Source organism: Palaemon carinicauda, chromosome 30, assembly GCF_036898095.1.
Source record: "Palaemon carinicauda isolate YSFRI2023 chromosome 30, ASM3689809v2, whole genome shotgun sequence".
NCBI classification, from domain to species: domain Eukaryota; kingdom Metazoa; phylum Arthropoda; class Malacostraca; order Decapoda; family Palaemonidae; genus Palaemon; species Palaemon carinicauda.
In genome coordinates, this window is record NC_090754.1 from 41,204,859 (window position 1) to 41,221,399 (window position 16,541).

At 49.1% G+C, this 16,541-nt stretch overlaps 1 protein-coding gene across 1 annotated transcript in view; it reads left to right on the forward strand.

Annotated features, from left to right (window-relative positions):
• Positions 1-405: 405 nt before the first annotated feature.
• Positions 406-16,541, forward strand: part of LOC137623051 (3-oxoacyl-[acyl-carrier-protein] synthase, mitochondrial-like) — a 38,612-nt gene continuing 22,476 nt past the window's right edge. The window contains exon 1 of the mRNA XM_068353689.1: positions 406-592. The gene's annotated coding sequence lies outside the window, so the exon portion shown is untranslated. The remainder of the gene's footprint in view (positions 593-16,541) is intronic.

Consider the following 16,541-nt stretch of genomic DNA (forward strand, 5'->3'; position numbering starts at 1 on the left):
TTCTCGACAAAATGCTAAGATTTTATCAGAAAGGATGCACATGTGACACTGGTATAGTTTATACGTGCTTAGGTATAATTGCATAGTTTAGGCCTAAATTGATAGTCTAAACCGAAATGTATGTTTTTTTATTTATTTACTGTAAAAAAAATCAGTACATTTCTCGACAAAATGCTAAAATTCTATCAGAAAGGATGCACATGTGACACTGGTTTAGTTTATATGTGCTTAGGTATAATTGCATTGTAGCCTATAGGTCTAAATTTGTAGTCTAAACCGAAGTGTACATCTGATTTTTTTTTATTTACTATAAAAATTTTATAGACACCCCTAAAAAGAAAAGTAATTAGTTTTCTTTGAGATTATAAAACGTCGTTTTCTTTGAATAATCTGAAAACTGTGGAAAACATAAACAATTGGACGCGTTCGCTTGGCAAACGTGAACAATAACCACCGGCGTTTTCTTTTGTTAATTATAAATGTTTGAGGTTATAAACTTGGAACAATTGAGATTTTGAAGTTGTATAATCAATTAAACATTGCCATGTACGAATTCTAGGCTGCAATAAGTGTCATTTCTCCTCTCGTGTATGTAAGTATTATTAATGTTGGACGTTCTCTACTTACATCTCGTATTCTCGTGACCCTCATATGGTATCACGATCCAAACATTTTAAATAGAGTGAAAGTTGTTTATCCTCTGTTATCTAAACTATAGGAATTATATTAATTGTTCGTAAATGTTGAAATTTAGGGGTAACAGATTAAATCTGAATTTTGCTTTAGAATAAAGCGTTATGTAAGTGTCAACAAGATATAGTTAATGTCGCCAAAGGCTCTGTGGTATATGTCAGTTTGATAGATAGATAGGAAGTTATTAAAGTTCTTAACTTGAATTATAGGATTTCAAACAGGTAATGTAATTGTTTGAAATGCCTGAGTACTTGTGCCTTACCTACGGTAGGTTGACGTAGATATACTGCTAATTTTATGAGATTCTAAAAAAATGGAGGCGTGTATGTATGAAAGCGGATACCTGTATGTATTATTATGTCTACCTTAAAGTATGGCAGTGTAAGGGGGGTGGGGGGCATAGGGGGCGTCAGACCACCTCCCCCCCTTAGGTAAGTAGGTAAGGACATGGTTTGTGAGTTAGGTTAGGGGGGGAAAGTTTAGGTTAGTTGACTACCATCTTGGTTTCATTGTAGTTTATTACATGGCAATGTATCCTAGTATTCTTTAATGAACGTGTGAGGAACTGGCCTCTCATATGCAAAGGCTCCAAAATGGATATTTTCACTGAAGGTGGTTAGTTAAACCTTTACATTTAGTAAATAATTAACCTGTTCCTGGTAGTAATAAGTATAGAAACCATTATTTCCTCAGCCTAATCTGCCATTGGGTGCCTTGTCCTTACCCATCAATGAACAAAGAACCTTAAACATAGCCTAGGTCTTTATTAGTTATATACAGTATTGTCATATCTATACCTGGTAAATTAGTAGAGTAATACTGTAGCCTATAATATACCCAGTAGCTCCAGGCAGTTTAACTTTGTTGTAGTATAATATTAGGAGATTGTAACAGACATTAATGGATACAGTAATATTCAAATACTATTTGTTCCCACGCACTTACAAATCTCAATGGCCAGGGTCTCCTGCATGCATAAAAAATACTTCCCATTTTCTAGTCTTTCCGAACTGCAGCTGTCATACTGCAAAACCACTATGCATGAACACCACCTAACCTAACCTGAATGGCCTGTCCTTATGTCCCAGGGTGGCTAATGCCTCGCTGCGACCCCCCTTCGACTGTCATTTTCTTAGCTTACCCTGGGTTGGCTTCCTATCCTACTTCACTCCTGGCAAGGCAACGCAATTATATTTAATAAAGGCTGTCAATTTTATAATAAGAAACTTTACACTCGTCCCAACGAATTACATTCACTCCATAATATATATTAAGAGAAACAAATATAGCTGTAAACATAACATGAAGTCACTGAAGTCGAAAGCTTCGGCAAGAATTATTTCACCAGCACTACACTTGGAACAAACATTGGAATAGTCACCTAAGAGTCTTATCTTATAATATAAATAAGATGTAAACTTCTTTTGTTGGGGTATACTTCATAGCCCTCAACAGGTTTGGATTGATCGATTTGTAAAATGACTCTCAAGTATCAGGTAGAACTTCGTCACTCTGAGGGATGCATTGCCATCTTTCATAAACCACCATCCTTCGCCCAGGTATCAACTAAGGACATTGCCCTTCAGGTGAAAGTCCAAACCGTGTTAGAGAAGGCCGCACTCTGGGTTTCTTCGTTCGAATCTTTCTTTTAGAGAAGTATCTGGGTGCTTGAGACAGTGATGTACCTCTCGGCCCTATATGAGTTTGTCCTTTAGACTCCATACAAGATGGATACTGTAGCCACAGTGAGAAAGATGATCAGACCAGGTGATTTCATGATTACGTTGAACTTGACAGATGCATACTTCTAGATCCTGATCTATCCTGCGTTAAGGCTATACAGGTACCTAAAATTCTGTCTGCACAGCAAAATATACCAGTTTTGAATGCTCTGCTTTGGTATGCTGACAGTACCACAGGTGTTCACCTTAGTTTCAGCCTGGTCCCACACCAATGGCTTCCATCTTCTCCTTCATCTGGATGAATGACTGATTCTGTCAGGCTTGGTGGAGACCATTTTCCTACACCAAAACATGCTTCTTGAGTTTTTCCATGATCTAGTGGTTGTAGTAAATCTTGAGAAGAATTGGTATATCTGGGAATGCACATCAGTACCCAACAGGGTAAGGTCTTTCCATCTGAGAGCAGAATCAAAAGGTTCCAGGAAGTGTCTTTGACCCTTTCTCCTGCCGAATTCACTGCCAGTCTATCGTTGGCAGTAACCGTTGGAACGCCTAGCGGTCCTTGGACTGCTTAGTCCCCAACAGTCATCTCGGCATTTGGTCACTCCAGTGGCAATTGAAGACCCTACAGTCTCAGTACAGGAATCCTCCAGAAACATGCGTTTTATGAATAGTACTTACCTGGCAGTTATATATATATTCGAAGGCTATATATATATATAACTGCCAGGTAAGTATTCATAAAACTTTGTTTTATCATAAAAACTCCATTTTTATGAATAGTACTTACCTGGCAGTTATATATATAGCCTTCAAATATATATATATAACTGCCAGGTAAGTATTCATAAAACTTTGTTTTATCATAAAAACTCCATTTCCGATAGGATCAAAGCACAAGAAAGACTTGGAATGGTGGATGCAAGACTCCAACCTTTGCCGAGGGGTAGTTCTTTCTCCTTTCCCTTATTTTGTGCTCTTCATGGATATATCAAAAGAAGGGTTGGAGGCTTACCTGCAACAGCACATGGCCTGGCAATGTTCTGATCTCAATCAGCAATGGAGTTGAAGACAGCCTTTCTAGCCCTTCAGCACTTCCAAAATCTCCTTTCAGGCCACATGGTATTGTTGACGAGTGATAAGACCACCGTAGTAGCGCACTTAAACAAACAGAGAGGTACCTTCTCGCATCAGCTCTGTCATTTTGTTGTCAAGGTTCTGAAATGGACAGGGGACAATCAGATCTCTCGGCCCAGTTCATTCCAGTCAAAAATAACATTCTAGCTGACAACCTGAGCAGAAAGACTCTGATATTTGGTTCTGAATGGTCTTTGGCTCCTGGGATCTGACCAAAGTCCTGACTTTGTGAGGTTCACCTTTGATAGACCTATTCACGACATCTCCGTCACAAAATGCTAATGTACTACTCTGCAGTACCAGACCCTTAGGCAGTGTTCCAGGATGTCTTTCAACATCCTAGGAATGACACAGACGTGTACGCGTTCCCCCCCCCTTTGGCCTAATTGTATCCGAACCTTCTGCTGCTGTTGACGAAGGTTCCGAGGGAGCCATCTCCATTACACAACCTTCTACGTCAACCTCACACGAAGATATACCAGATAGCTGTCTTATTCCTACAACTTCACACCTGGAGGTTATCTAGCATCTCCTCATTCGGATAGGTATTTTGCAACCAATGCTGAAAAGGATATCTAGATTCTTAAGGAAGTCCTCTATCGCAGTCTGTCAGGCAAAGTGGACAACCTTCTGTGGTTGCTGATGTAGAAGGGGTATCTCTCCACTCGGAGGCCACTATACCCCTGATTGCCGTGTTTTTATTATATCTTAGAGAAGAAAAACACTGTTCAGTCTCAGCGATAAAAGGCTATCGCTCGGCCTTAAGCCTGATCTTCAGTCTGAAAGAAGTCATTATTTCCTCTTTGGTAATATTATCAGTGCTCATAGGGAGCTTTTGAGTTATTTTGCACTCAGCTGAAAGTTAAATCCTCTCTTTAGAATGTGGTTAAAGTCCTCTTTTCCTTGAAAAGAGCTTCCTATGAGCCATTGAGTCGAGTGCCAGATTGTGGATTTACCCTCAAAATGGTCATCCTTCTTGTCAACGCCCATTCAAGAGGATCGGGCAGGTTATTCTCAGTTTTGTCCCAGATTTTATCGCTAAGACTCAAATTCTGGCGTACAGACCTTAGGTTTGGGGCCTTCCTGATTGCAAGTCTATGGGAAGTAACTAATGACACGGATCAACTGTTATTATGTCCTGTGAAGGCGCCAAGGCACTACCTTAAGTGTACACCATGAGCTCACCCACACAACAATCAGCTGCTTGTCAGGACAGGCAGGTTCAAGAGGAAGGTTACAAAAAACTATTTCATTTTGGATCAGGCAGTCCTTGACTGTCCCCTCACTCCTTCCTCCAACCATCAAAAGCGATGACCCAGAGCTCATGATGTCTGGGGCATAAGCACATCCTTAGCATTCAAAAGGAATTTCTCTGTGTCGCAGGTGTTACAAGCATGGTTGTGGAAGCATCAGATGACCTTCACCGCAAGACGTGACACAGGTCCCAAGACACATTCTGTATAGGTCCTGTGGTGGCTATTCTTGGGATACAGTATCCAAGGCCATGCTAGCTGGCTCCCGTTGACTGCAGGAAGAACCATTTTTACAAGTTGCCAGGATATTTCTTGGTTCACTTACGGGGATGGGATTTAGGTCTCAGTTTGTACAGTACAGTATAATGTCAAACCTGAGATTATACAGAAGCCTAGGTATAGTTACAGAGTGGTCCCTCACTTACTGACCATCACTACATGAGGTGTCAGGATCCCTATCGTGTGCTTCCTTAAGTTTGGGTGTGGCAATTCTGGGGCAAGTTTTTCAACCAGTTGAACGGACTTCCACCCACCTATCGGCGAGTCTCCTAGTAAAGAACAAGTGTTTGTATTTCGTGTGGGAACAAATGACAAATTTGGAAATACCTGTAATTTGTATTTTTCCTTAATACAGTATACAAACATGAAGTTCTTTACACATACAGTAATTGTCCCGCCATCATCTTCCCCTAGTAAGTCCTATATGGAATCAAAAGTGTTGGAGCTAGTGAGTGTGTCGGCGGTAGCAGGAGTGTTACCCCGCAACCCTCCCCACCTTGCTCAATGTTTTTTAAAGTTTTTATGGCTTGAAAACCCGCTAGCGCTGAATCTATCTCCTGATAAGGAACTTCTGTTTTGTATTTGTTCTGTAACTGAAATACAAACCACGCTATTTACATGGGGTATTACTTTCGGCGTAGCTGAAATGACGAGCCATTAGATTTTTAACGAGGGTTTACTACCCCCTCGCTAGTTAGCGAGGGGGTAGGGGAGGGGTAGCTGGCTACCCCTTCCCCCTCACACACTGGTGAACTGAGTCACTTCACTTTTGGCTCGGGTGGCGGTCAGACGTGTCTACCTCACCCTCGCATTTTGACAGCCTTAATCTTTTTTGCTTTTTCTATCAGTGTGTGTACAGAAGTTGGCCTCTACCTCTATCATGCGGAAATGCCCTGGCTTACCCGACCGCCCTTGTGGGACGTTCATGCCGGCGGTCGAGACGGACCCTCACACCTTGTGTTCGTACTGCAGAGGTCAACGGTGTGATAGAGAAAATGTTTGTAGTGAGTGCAGGGAGTGGTCTACCTCCGAGTGGGAGAGGTTTTCCCGGTGACGGAAGAAGTCTAAGCGGGATCTTTCTCCTTCAAGGGTTGCCTTGAAGAAGGAAAGTTCCAAGGACTCTTCTTCCGCTGCCTGAAGCTCCCACTCGAACGGTCTCTTGTGAGAGGCCGGAGAGTAGTAGCATAGGCCATTCTTTTGTTGACCAACCTCGGGGTTCGGAAGAAGGAGTTGCTTCCCATAGCGAGGCAGCTCCTCCTCCTCCTCCGGGGGAGGATATTGATAACTCTGTTACTAATGATGATTTATTGCAGCTTTGGGCTTCCTTGGGGCTTAAGGGTTCGCCCTCCAGGGAAGCCCTGTTTAACTTGATCCAGTTGGGAGCAGCTGTCAAACAGTCGCCGGTGATAGCGGAGGTAGATCCTCTGTCTATCGTCGACGTTGTTGTGGCAGAGGCTTCCAACGGGTCGGGTCAAACCCCTGCCTTGGTTGCTGATGTAGCTGAAGGCTCAGTTCCCCCCTCTGAACATCCTTCGAGGGAGGAGCTGAATCCAACGGTCTCTCCAGCGGGTAATTCTCCCCCTCGGGGGAGTTCACTGACAGAGACTCCTCTTCGGAGGACCGACGATGGTGTGCCTGCTCCTAGAGGTTGTCTTTGCCGCAAAGCTCGCCCTCCTCTGCGCCGTAGAGGCCTTCCTTCTCCCTAAAAGGGGGTTAGGAGGCGCCTCTTCGGCTCTTCACCCTTGACGTCCCCCGCAGAGGTTCCTCCTCGACGTGAGCTGACCGTTGCAGCTGCATCCCTGGACCTCTCTGCTGATCGTTCGCAATCTCCAACGCCTGCCAGACCTGTGGACCTGCCTTCTCCGTTCCTGGAAGCTGACGCGCTGTGGGCGCCCACTCACCCCGTTTTCCAACGGCCTCCGGTCCCTTCGGGGTAGAAGGACTTGTCTCACAATGTGAGCAAGTCTCTTCAGCGGCAGGTTTCACCTGCGTGCCCACGTTAGTAGCGCGCAAGCGCTCTCCTGCTGTTGCTGAGGACCTTCCTACGCACCAGCGATCTCCTGCAGCAGAGGCAGAGTCATCTCGTCGGCGCTCTCCTGCTCGTCACTGTGCTCCTGTTCGCCAGCGCTCGCCTACGCACTGGCGTTCTCCTGTGCACCAGCGTTCACCTTCTCGCCAGCGCACATCTGCGTGCCCTGTTCCTGCCATGCGCCAGGCACGCCCTCGATTCCCAGCTCGCCAGCGATCTTCTCCTGCGCGCCCACGATCCCCGGATCTGGGCACAGGCAAGAAGATTCCTCCTTCTTCTTCTCGCCCGCGATCACCTGTGCGCCCTCGGAGCTCGCCTACGCGTCAGCCCTCGCCTGCGCGCCATCGTGCTCACTCGCCCTCGCGCCCTTCCAGAGCTGGACGAGACGCTACACGCCCTCGCGCTCACAGAAAGTCTCCTGCACGCGCCCACAGAAAGTCTCCTGCACGCGCCCACGAGCAGCCTCCGGTACGCTCTTCTACTCCTGTTGGCCATCCGCCTGCTCTTGTCCACGCGGCATCGATCGCCTGCGCGCAAGCGTCCCTCAGCACGCGCGCGCGCACACGACCCTGCGCGCCAAAGGTCTCCTACGTGCCCACGCGCTATCTCGCCTGAGCACGATCGCCCTACGCGCCATCGCTCGCCTGTGCGCCATTGCTCGCCAACGCTCGGCGCTGTGGCCGCGCGCACCCTCGCCCGCGCCCACGCGCACCCTCGCCCGCGCGTCCACGCGCACCCTCGCCCGCGTGTTCACGCGCACCCCCGCCCGCGCGCCCCCGCGCCTTCATCTCCGCACGCGAACGTTAGCCCGCGCGCGATCCCTTGAATTGTCCATCGCGCGAGCGCCAGCGCGACCCCATACGCGATTCTCGACGGGTTTAGCAGCGCGAGCAGCTGAGCGAGCATCCAGGAGCGCCAACAACCAGGTCATCATCTTCACGATTCCCCCCCGCAAGCGCAGGACAGCGCGCTCGCAGGAGGAGGGGAAGTCTTCAGAGAGGTCTAGGCAACATTCTTCTTCTTCTTTTCAGGCAGGCCCTGTGGTGTCCACTCTTAAGGATCGCCCGATCCCCTTCCCTCCAGTGGGAGTCTCTGACACTGCTTCTGTCAGTCGTCAGTCTTGGTTTGGGTCCCTTATCAGAGCTGTCGTCCAGGCTGTTAAGCCCGCCTTCGCTGATTTGGGCCTCAAACCAGCGTCCCCACTGAAGAGGAAGAGAGGAGTGGAGTTCGTGGTGACTTCTCCTAGGGTCAAACTGGCTCCCAAGAAGCCCGTAAAGAAGGCTCCTTCCCCCCCTCAGACATTCTCTCCTTGTGTGGACGAAGCTTTCCCGTCCTCTGGAGAATCTACCGAGGTGAGGCCTTTCCCCACCGCACCAATGGGAGAGACCTCACCTTGAGTAGGAGAATCGTCGCATACTGGGGCGGAGAAGAGTCCTCAGGCTTCTTTGCTGGAGTCCTGCATCCCTCCTAGAAGGGAACCGAAGGACTCGAAGACCATCCCGAAGTCTTCTTCAAGGATTCGACCAGAGCCAGCGAGGCCCCAGGAGAACGTCCACGTCTCCCCCCAAGTTGAGCAGCTGGGGACAGGAGATTTTGCTGCCAACTCACTAGGAGGAGAGCAGCATGAAGCAGAGCACGCCTTCTGGCAGGTCCTTACTTTGATGAGGCATCTCAACAAGTTCAAGGACCCCGAGACCGCCCCTCGTGAAGGCAAGGATATGGTCCTGGACCAAGTCTACGGCACTCAAAAACCCTCTAAGGCTAGCACGGCTTTGCCTTGGTCCCAAGGGGGTGAAGAGTGCCAGAGATAAGGTCGAGGGCCAGCTCGCGGAACTCGCCTCCTCCAGCCGTTCCTCTGCTGGTAACAAGCTCCTCCCACCTCCTCGTGTCCAACAGAGGAGGTACTTCGAAATCATGGAGGAGCCTTGTTTAGCTCTTCCTCTTCACCACTCCGTGGAAGAGCTCACCAGGGGAGTCTCTCTTGAGAGACTCTCCAACCGGCAGGTGACATTCTCGGCAACGGAGATCCTGAGTCAGGAGAAAGTCGCAAAGTGTGCCATGCAGGCCACTTCGTGGCTGGATGTCTGGCTAGGGTCTCTGGGCATCCTGTTGCGTTCCGAGGATCTTTCCAAGGAAAGCACCAGGAAGGCCCTGGAGACCTTCCTCCTCTCGGGCACACGTACCATCGAGTTTCTGGCCCACCAAGTTTCGAACTTGTGGGCAAACTCGATCTTGAAACGTCGTGATGCGGTGACCGAGAGGTTCCACGCGAAGGTCCCAGCCGTGGATGTCTGCAAGCTCAGACACTCTTCCATCCTAGGAAAGAGTCTGTTTGAGCCCAAGGATGCGGAACAGGCAGCTGAGAGTGGAGGAAATCAAACCACGATTCTCTCCTCCAAAGGGCTCTTACATCTAAGCCCTACAAACCTCCAGCACCCCAACAACCTTGCCAGTCCAAGTTGACGAAACCGGCTCCGGCAGCAAAGACGAAGGTGTCCAAACAGCAGCCCTTTCCTGTCAAAGACAAAAGGGCAGAAAGTCCTCCGGGGGAGGCAAGAATCCTAGAGGGAGCGGCCGAGGCCGCAAACGCTAGGATTGGCAATTCCCCTGCATGTCCACCAGTGGGGGGATGCCTACAAAGTTGCGCGTTCAGGTGGCAGCAACTCGGGGACGATTCCTGGACGATCTCCGTGATCAGTCAGGGATATCGCGTCCCTTTCACGACATCTCTTCCTCCCCTGACAGCGAATCCAGTGTCGTTTAGCTCCTATGCCATTGGATCGATAAAGGGGCTAGCCCTTCGGGCAGAAGTCGAGACCATGCTCAAGAAGGATGCTCTCCAGGAGGTCGTCGACGGCTCCCCAGGCTTCTTCAGTCGACTCTTTCTTGTAAAGAAGGCGTCTGGAGGTTGGAGACCCGTCATTGAGCTCTCAGCCCTGAACAAGTTTGTCAAACAAACTCCCTTCAGCATGGAGACAGCAGACACGGTCAGACTTGCAGTCAGACCGCAAGACTTCATGTGTACACTGGATCTGAAGGACGCGTACTTCCAGATCCCAATCCAACCGTCTTCCAGGAAGTACTTGAGATTCAGCCTAGACAACAAGATCTGCCAGTTCAAGGTGCTGTGTTTCGGTCTGTCCACAGCACCGCAGGTTTTCACCAGAGTATTCACCCCGATATCTTCGTGGGCACAGGATCGGCATCCGTCTCTTCCGTTATCTGGACGACTGGCTGATCCTGGCAGACTCGGAGTCGACCCTTCTTCAACACAGAGACAAGCTTCTGGGACTTTGCCAAGATCTAGGGATCATGGTAAATCTCGAGAAGTCTTCTCTGCTTCCATCTCAACGACTGGTATATCTAGGCATGATATTGGACACCAATCTCCACAAAGCCTTTCCATCAGACAACAGGATAGCATGGCTAAGGAGGGTCGCAGATCCTTTCCTCAGACGAGAAGAGCTTCCAGCCCAATCGTGGTTACGTCTTCTAGGTCACGTTTCCTCCCTAGCCCGTCTGGTTCCAAACGGCCGCCTCAGTATGAGATCCCTGCAATGGCGGCTCAATTCCTGGTGGAATCAATGCCACGATTCCCTGGACATCCTGGTCCCTATGGGCCCTACGGAACGGACGGACCTTTAGTGGTGGGTGACGGACGAAAACCTTCGAAAGTGAGTGAATCTTCTCGTCCTCCCCCCGGATTTGATGCTGTTCTCGGACGCTTCAAAAGAAGGGTGGGGGGCCCACGTTCTGAACCACAGGATCTCAGGCCTATGGTCATAATCAGAAAAGTGCCTCCACATAAATCTGCTAGAAATGAAGGCTGTATATCTGGCACTACAACAGTTCCAATGGATCCTGGCGGGTCACTCCGTGGTGGTGATGAGCGACAACACCACTGTGGTGGCTTACATCAACAAGCAGGGAGGTACCGTCCAGCCCAATCGTGGTTACGTCTTCTAGGTCACTTTTCCTCCCTAGCCCGTCTGGTTCCAAACGGCCGCCTCAGTATGAGATCCCTGCAATGGCGGCTCAATTCCTGGTGGAATCAATGCCACGATTCCCTGGACATCCTGGTCCCTATGGGCCCTACGGAACGGACGGACCTTTAGTGGTGGGTGACGGACGAAAACCTTCGAAAGTGAGTGAATCTTCTCGTCCTCCCCCCGGATTTGATGCTGTTCTCGGACGCTTCAAAAGAAGGGTGGGGGGCCCACGTTCTGAACCACAGGATCTCAGGCCTATGGTCATAATCAGAAAAGTGCCTCCACATAAATCTGCTAGAAATGAAGGCTGTATATCTGGCACTACAACAGTTCCAATGGATCCTGGCGGGTCACTCCGTGGTGGTGATGAGCGACAACACCACGGTGGTGGCTTACATCAACAAGCAGGGAGGTACCTTTTCACAACAGCTATCCCATCTTGCAGTAGAGGTACCGAGATGGACCGAAGCCCACTCGATTCCACTATCGGCTCGCTTCATTCCGGGCAAGAGGAATGTGCTCGCCGACAGTCTGAGCAGAGCATCGCAGATAGTGAGTACCGAGTGGTCTTTGGATCCTCTAGTAGCCAAGAAAGTCCTGACTTTGGGGGGTTCCCCGACGGTAGACCTGTTCGCGACAGCCTTGAACTTCAAGCTCCCGCTGTACTGTTCCCCAGTCCCGGACCCCAAGGCACTCTGGCAAGATGCCTTCCAACAATGGTGGGACAACATCGACGTCTACGCCTTCCCACCGTTCTGTCTGATGAGAAGGGTGCTCAACAAGACCAGACTATCGGTCAACCTGTCGATGACCCTAATAGCTCCGCTATGGCATCATGCAGAGTGGTTCCCAGACCTGCAGCTCCTGACGGAACTCCCGAGAGAGCTCCCTCCACGACACGAGCTACTCAAGCAACCACACTGCAACATCTTCCACTAAGCCGTAGCATCGCTTCGGCTTCACGCCTGGAGACTATCCAGCATCTCCTCACAGAGAGAGGCTTTTCGCAACAAGTTGCGGAGAGGATGTCTCGACACCTGCGAAAGTCATCTGCAGGGGTCTACCAGGCTGAAGTGGAGAGTCTTCTGTGGTTGGTGTCATGGAAGGGGTATCTCTCCCCTCGATGCCACTATTCCAGCAATAGCGGAGTTTCTTGTGTATTTGCGGGAAGAAATGCGCCTTTCGGTCTCGGTGGTGAAAGGCTATCGCTCAGCTTTAAGCCTGGCCTTCAGGCTGAAAGGAATGGATATTTCCTCCTCGCTGGAACTTTCCCTACTCATACGAAGCTACGAGCTTACCTGCCCTCAGTCGGAAGTGAGACCCCCTCCATGGAACGTGGTTCGTGTCCTTAGGTCTCTTAAGAGACCTCCGTTCGAACCATTACGCCAGGCTTCTGATCGTCACCTGACTTGGAAGACGGTGTTCCTGCTTGCTTTGGCCTCGGCCAAGCGAGTCAATGAACTTCATAGTCTCTCGTACGACGTCGCCCATTCAAGGGGATGGGGGGAGGTAAGGTTTGGGTTCGTCCCTGATTTTGTTGCTAAGACTCAGAATCTTGGAGTTCCGGACCCACGGTTCGACGCCTTCAGGATTTCGAGTCTCCGTTCTGTAACAGATGACCCAGACCATCTCCTACTGTGCCCAGTAAGGAGTCCGAGGCTCTATCTGTAGAGAATAGCTGCAGTTTGTCCTCGAGTGCAAGCCCTGTTTGTGAGCACACGAAGGACGAAGAGGAGGGTCACTAAGAACACCATCTCAGCTTGGATTCGCAGGGTTATCCACCATTCCCTAAATCCAGACCCTCCTCCGTCACGTCGCCCGAGAGCACACGATGTCAGAGGCATCACTACGTCCCTGGCCTTCAAGAGAAACTTCTCTGTGACGCAGGTTCTACAAGATGGGGTCTGGAAGCGTCAAACGACCTTCACAGCCCACTACCTGCAGGACGTGACCCACAGGAGGCTCGATACGTTCTCTATCGCCCCTGTGGTGGCTGCACAACAGCTGGTCTAACCTCAGGCTCCTTAATGGACAAGTAGCAGAAGGTTGAGGGTATTGTTACCCAGTTTTAGTCTGCATGAATGAAAAAGTATGTCTGCCCCTTACTCTTTTCTTCATCCTCCACTCTCTTGAGGAAAGCAGCATCCTGGGTTCTCTGCGCAGCTGACCTCAAACCACTGCAGGTAAACCATGCTTCCTTGTGTTCCGAGTATTAATACAATACTTTCGTGTCCCCCATACCCTGACGAGGTGGTATTGGGAATGTCCTAGCCTAGATTTCCATCTAAAGGACTTTAGGTCAACTTCCTAGGACGAGTCACACTTCTTTCCTTCACACACTTGCTTATGTAGCCCGCACGTTCCTTGCTGCGAGGTGCAGGAACTCCTTATCTCGAGTGCTACACACTCGGATCCTGAGTCCCCGGCAAAGCCAGTAAAGCTGGGACTTACCACCCTACCGAAGGGTTGAGTCACCCCATGTAAATAGCATGGTTTGAGTCACCCCATGGAAATAGCATGGTTTGTATTTCGGTTACGGAACAAATGACAAATTCGGAGATAAGGGATTTTGACGAAGGAAAAATCTATTTCTGGGGAGAGACCTGTGGCGCCCGGCGAAAAGTCCTTCTTGTATACCTTTTCTGATAAAAACCTTCCAATTATACCAGAGAAAGATAAAAGCATGGAATGCTGAGGTTACAACCCTCGCGCGAGCACCTTTTGGGTGTCGTGTATAAAGCAAAGGCGCGTGAAATCCACTATTCACAGGTTGTCTTCCATTTAGTTAATTCCTTCGCCAAAGGGATGGGCCGATACAGAGGCCCTAGACACATCCCCATCGCCGCACCACCCACGCCACGACGCGAGCGCCATCTGAACAACATCCTTCTGTATTGACCATGATGGCTTGGAAAGGAAAGGGTGGGATCGTGTAAAATAAGGGGAAGGGTTTCGCCGGGCGCCACAGGTCTCTCCCCAGAAATAGATTTTTCCTTCGTCAAAATCCCTTTTCTGGGTCGAACCTGTGGCGCCGGGCGAAAATGTACCAGAGAATGCCTTCCAAGCCCAACAATAACTACTAATTTAATAAGGGGAGAGAAACAACACCATGTAAAGAAAATCATATATAATTCAGGTAAGTAGGCATAAAATATAAACTAGCCACAGGGTATAGTGAGAGTAAGGATAAACAAACATGATAACAAGGAAACCTCTGAGTATCAGAGGAAAACATGCAACAATACTGACATGGCTAAGAATATCCCAACTTAATAACAAGGGAAAACAATAATAGTTACAATCATATTAACCTAATATGTAATACACTTAGGGCTAACGAACCACCAAGGAAGCGGCGTCGTGGTGCGAGTGGCGGGTAGGAGGGAGAAGAGAAGAGATGGATGAAAGGAAGAACAAAAGATCAATGGGGAGAGATAAGGCTCCCAGCTGCAACCGTTGGATATTTAAGAGCCTGTAAGTTCTTTAGATAGTGGCGTTTGAAGACCATAGGAGATTTCCAACCCGTGTACTTCTTAAGGTTATCAAAGTCCATATTCTGGAAATAGTTGATGGAGGTAGCTATCGATCGGATATCATGAGCATGGGGAAATGATCCCGGATTGGCTTGTTTAATGAAGTATAGGATCTGTTGCCTAATGCCACGTATGGAAATGGTACCTCCTTGTTCTCTGATAAACAAGGGGCCAGACGATTGGGTAGCGGTCCTTGCTAAAAAGGCCCTGAGAGTGGTGACCGGACAAAGAGAAGTATCTTGGAGAAGAGGAATAATCTTCCAAGGGGACCACCTATTTTGGGGGTCCTCGTTCTTAGCTAGGAACGCCCTGTCTGGTGAAAGAAGTACCTCACCTGAAGGGAGGAAATCCATGTTCTCTGAGTTTCGTGAGAGAGCTGCTAGTTCTGAGATTCTGGAACCCGAGGCCAAAGCTGTTAGAAATAAAGTCTTCCTAAGAAGAGTGATATAAGAGCAGGATTCGTTGTCCGTGTCGGAGGCCAGTTTGAGGACATCATTTAGAGACCAAGAGACCTTTTGAGGACGGACCGAAGGTCGAAGCCTAGCACATGCTTTTGGAATAGATGAGAAATAAGACTCCGCCAGGTTAATGTTAAACCCAACCAGGAAGACTTTCCTCAGAGCTGACTTAATGGTGGTTATAGTGCTAGCTGCTAGGCCTTTGTCAAAAATGGACCTAAAGAAGGAGATGGCTAAATTAGGAGTCATAACCGAATGGTCTGAAGTCCTTAAGAAATCCGCTAGTTTCTTAACCGCCGAATCATATTGGCGAATCGTTGAGTCCCTTTTGTCTGATTCTATAAAGAGGACATTATCTGGGTCGATGTTTGCGTCCCTACGTGCCGCAAACTTCATGAAATCCACAAAGTTAGGGTTTTGGCTATCCTTGAGGAATCTGACACAGTCCGTGTTTGGACCACCTGGGTCAGTTTGGGGAATGGGATCCGGAAGGGACGGAGTTTCAACTCGAGGAGGAGAGGAAACCAACTGCTCTTTGGCCAGTGAGGTGCCACTAAAGCTACTACCCCGTTGAAGGAGCGGAGTTTGTGCAAGACTTTCAGTAGAAGATTCACTGGAGGGAATAAGAAGATCTTCTGCCAATGGTTCCAATCCAGGGTTAATGCGTCCATGGCATAAGCCTGAGGGTCCAGGTTCGGTGTCACATAACACGGGAGTTTGTGATTGAGTCGGGTCGCGAATAGATCTACCTGGAGACCTGGAACCAGCCTGAGTATCCACCGGAAGGAGTGCATGTCCAGGGACCACTCCGATTCCAGTGGGCTCGTCCTGGATAATGCGTCTGCTATCACATTCTGGACTCCTGCTAGGTGAGTTGCTGACAGGAACCAGTCTTTGTCGGCTGCCAAGGTGAAGATAGTGACTAGGATCTGATTCAGGTTGGGTGATTTGGACCCCCCCCTGTTGAGGCAGTGGACTACGGCCGTGCTGTCTGAGACTACTCTGATGTGGGTCGACCTCGGAGGGGAGATTCTCTTCAGGGTCAAGAACACCGCCATGGCTTCGAGAACATTGATATGGAACTGTCTCATGGCGGGTGACCAAGAGCCCTGACACATCTGATGTTGGGAGTAACCCCCCCAACCACTCAGAGACGCGTCGGTATGAATTGTCACTTGTGGAGAGGGGAACTGTAGAGGAACCGACTTGGAGAGGTTCCTCCGATCGGACCATGGTTGTAGTCTCATTTTCAAGACAGAGGGGATCTTCGAGGTCTTGTCTCTTAAAGGTATTGTCGCCCTCTTTCTCCAAACTCGATTGATGTCTTTGAGTTTGGCTTTTAATAGGAGATCGGTCAGTGAGGCAAACTGGAGTAGGCCGAGGACTCGTTCTAAAGCTCTTCTGGACACCTGTTTGTGTTTGAGAAAGTTCCTGACCTTGGAAGCTATCTCCCTCACCTTCTTGGGAGGAAGGGAGAGCTTGTGCTTT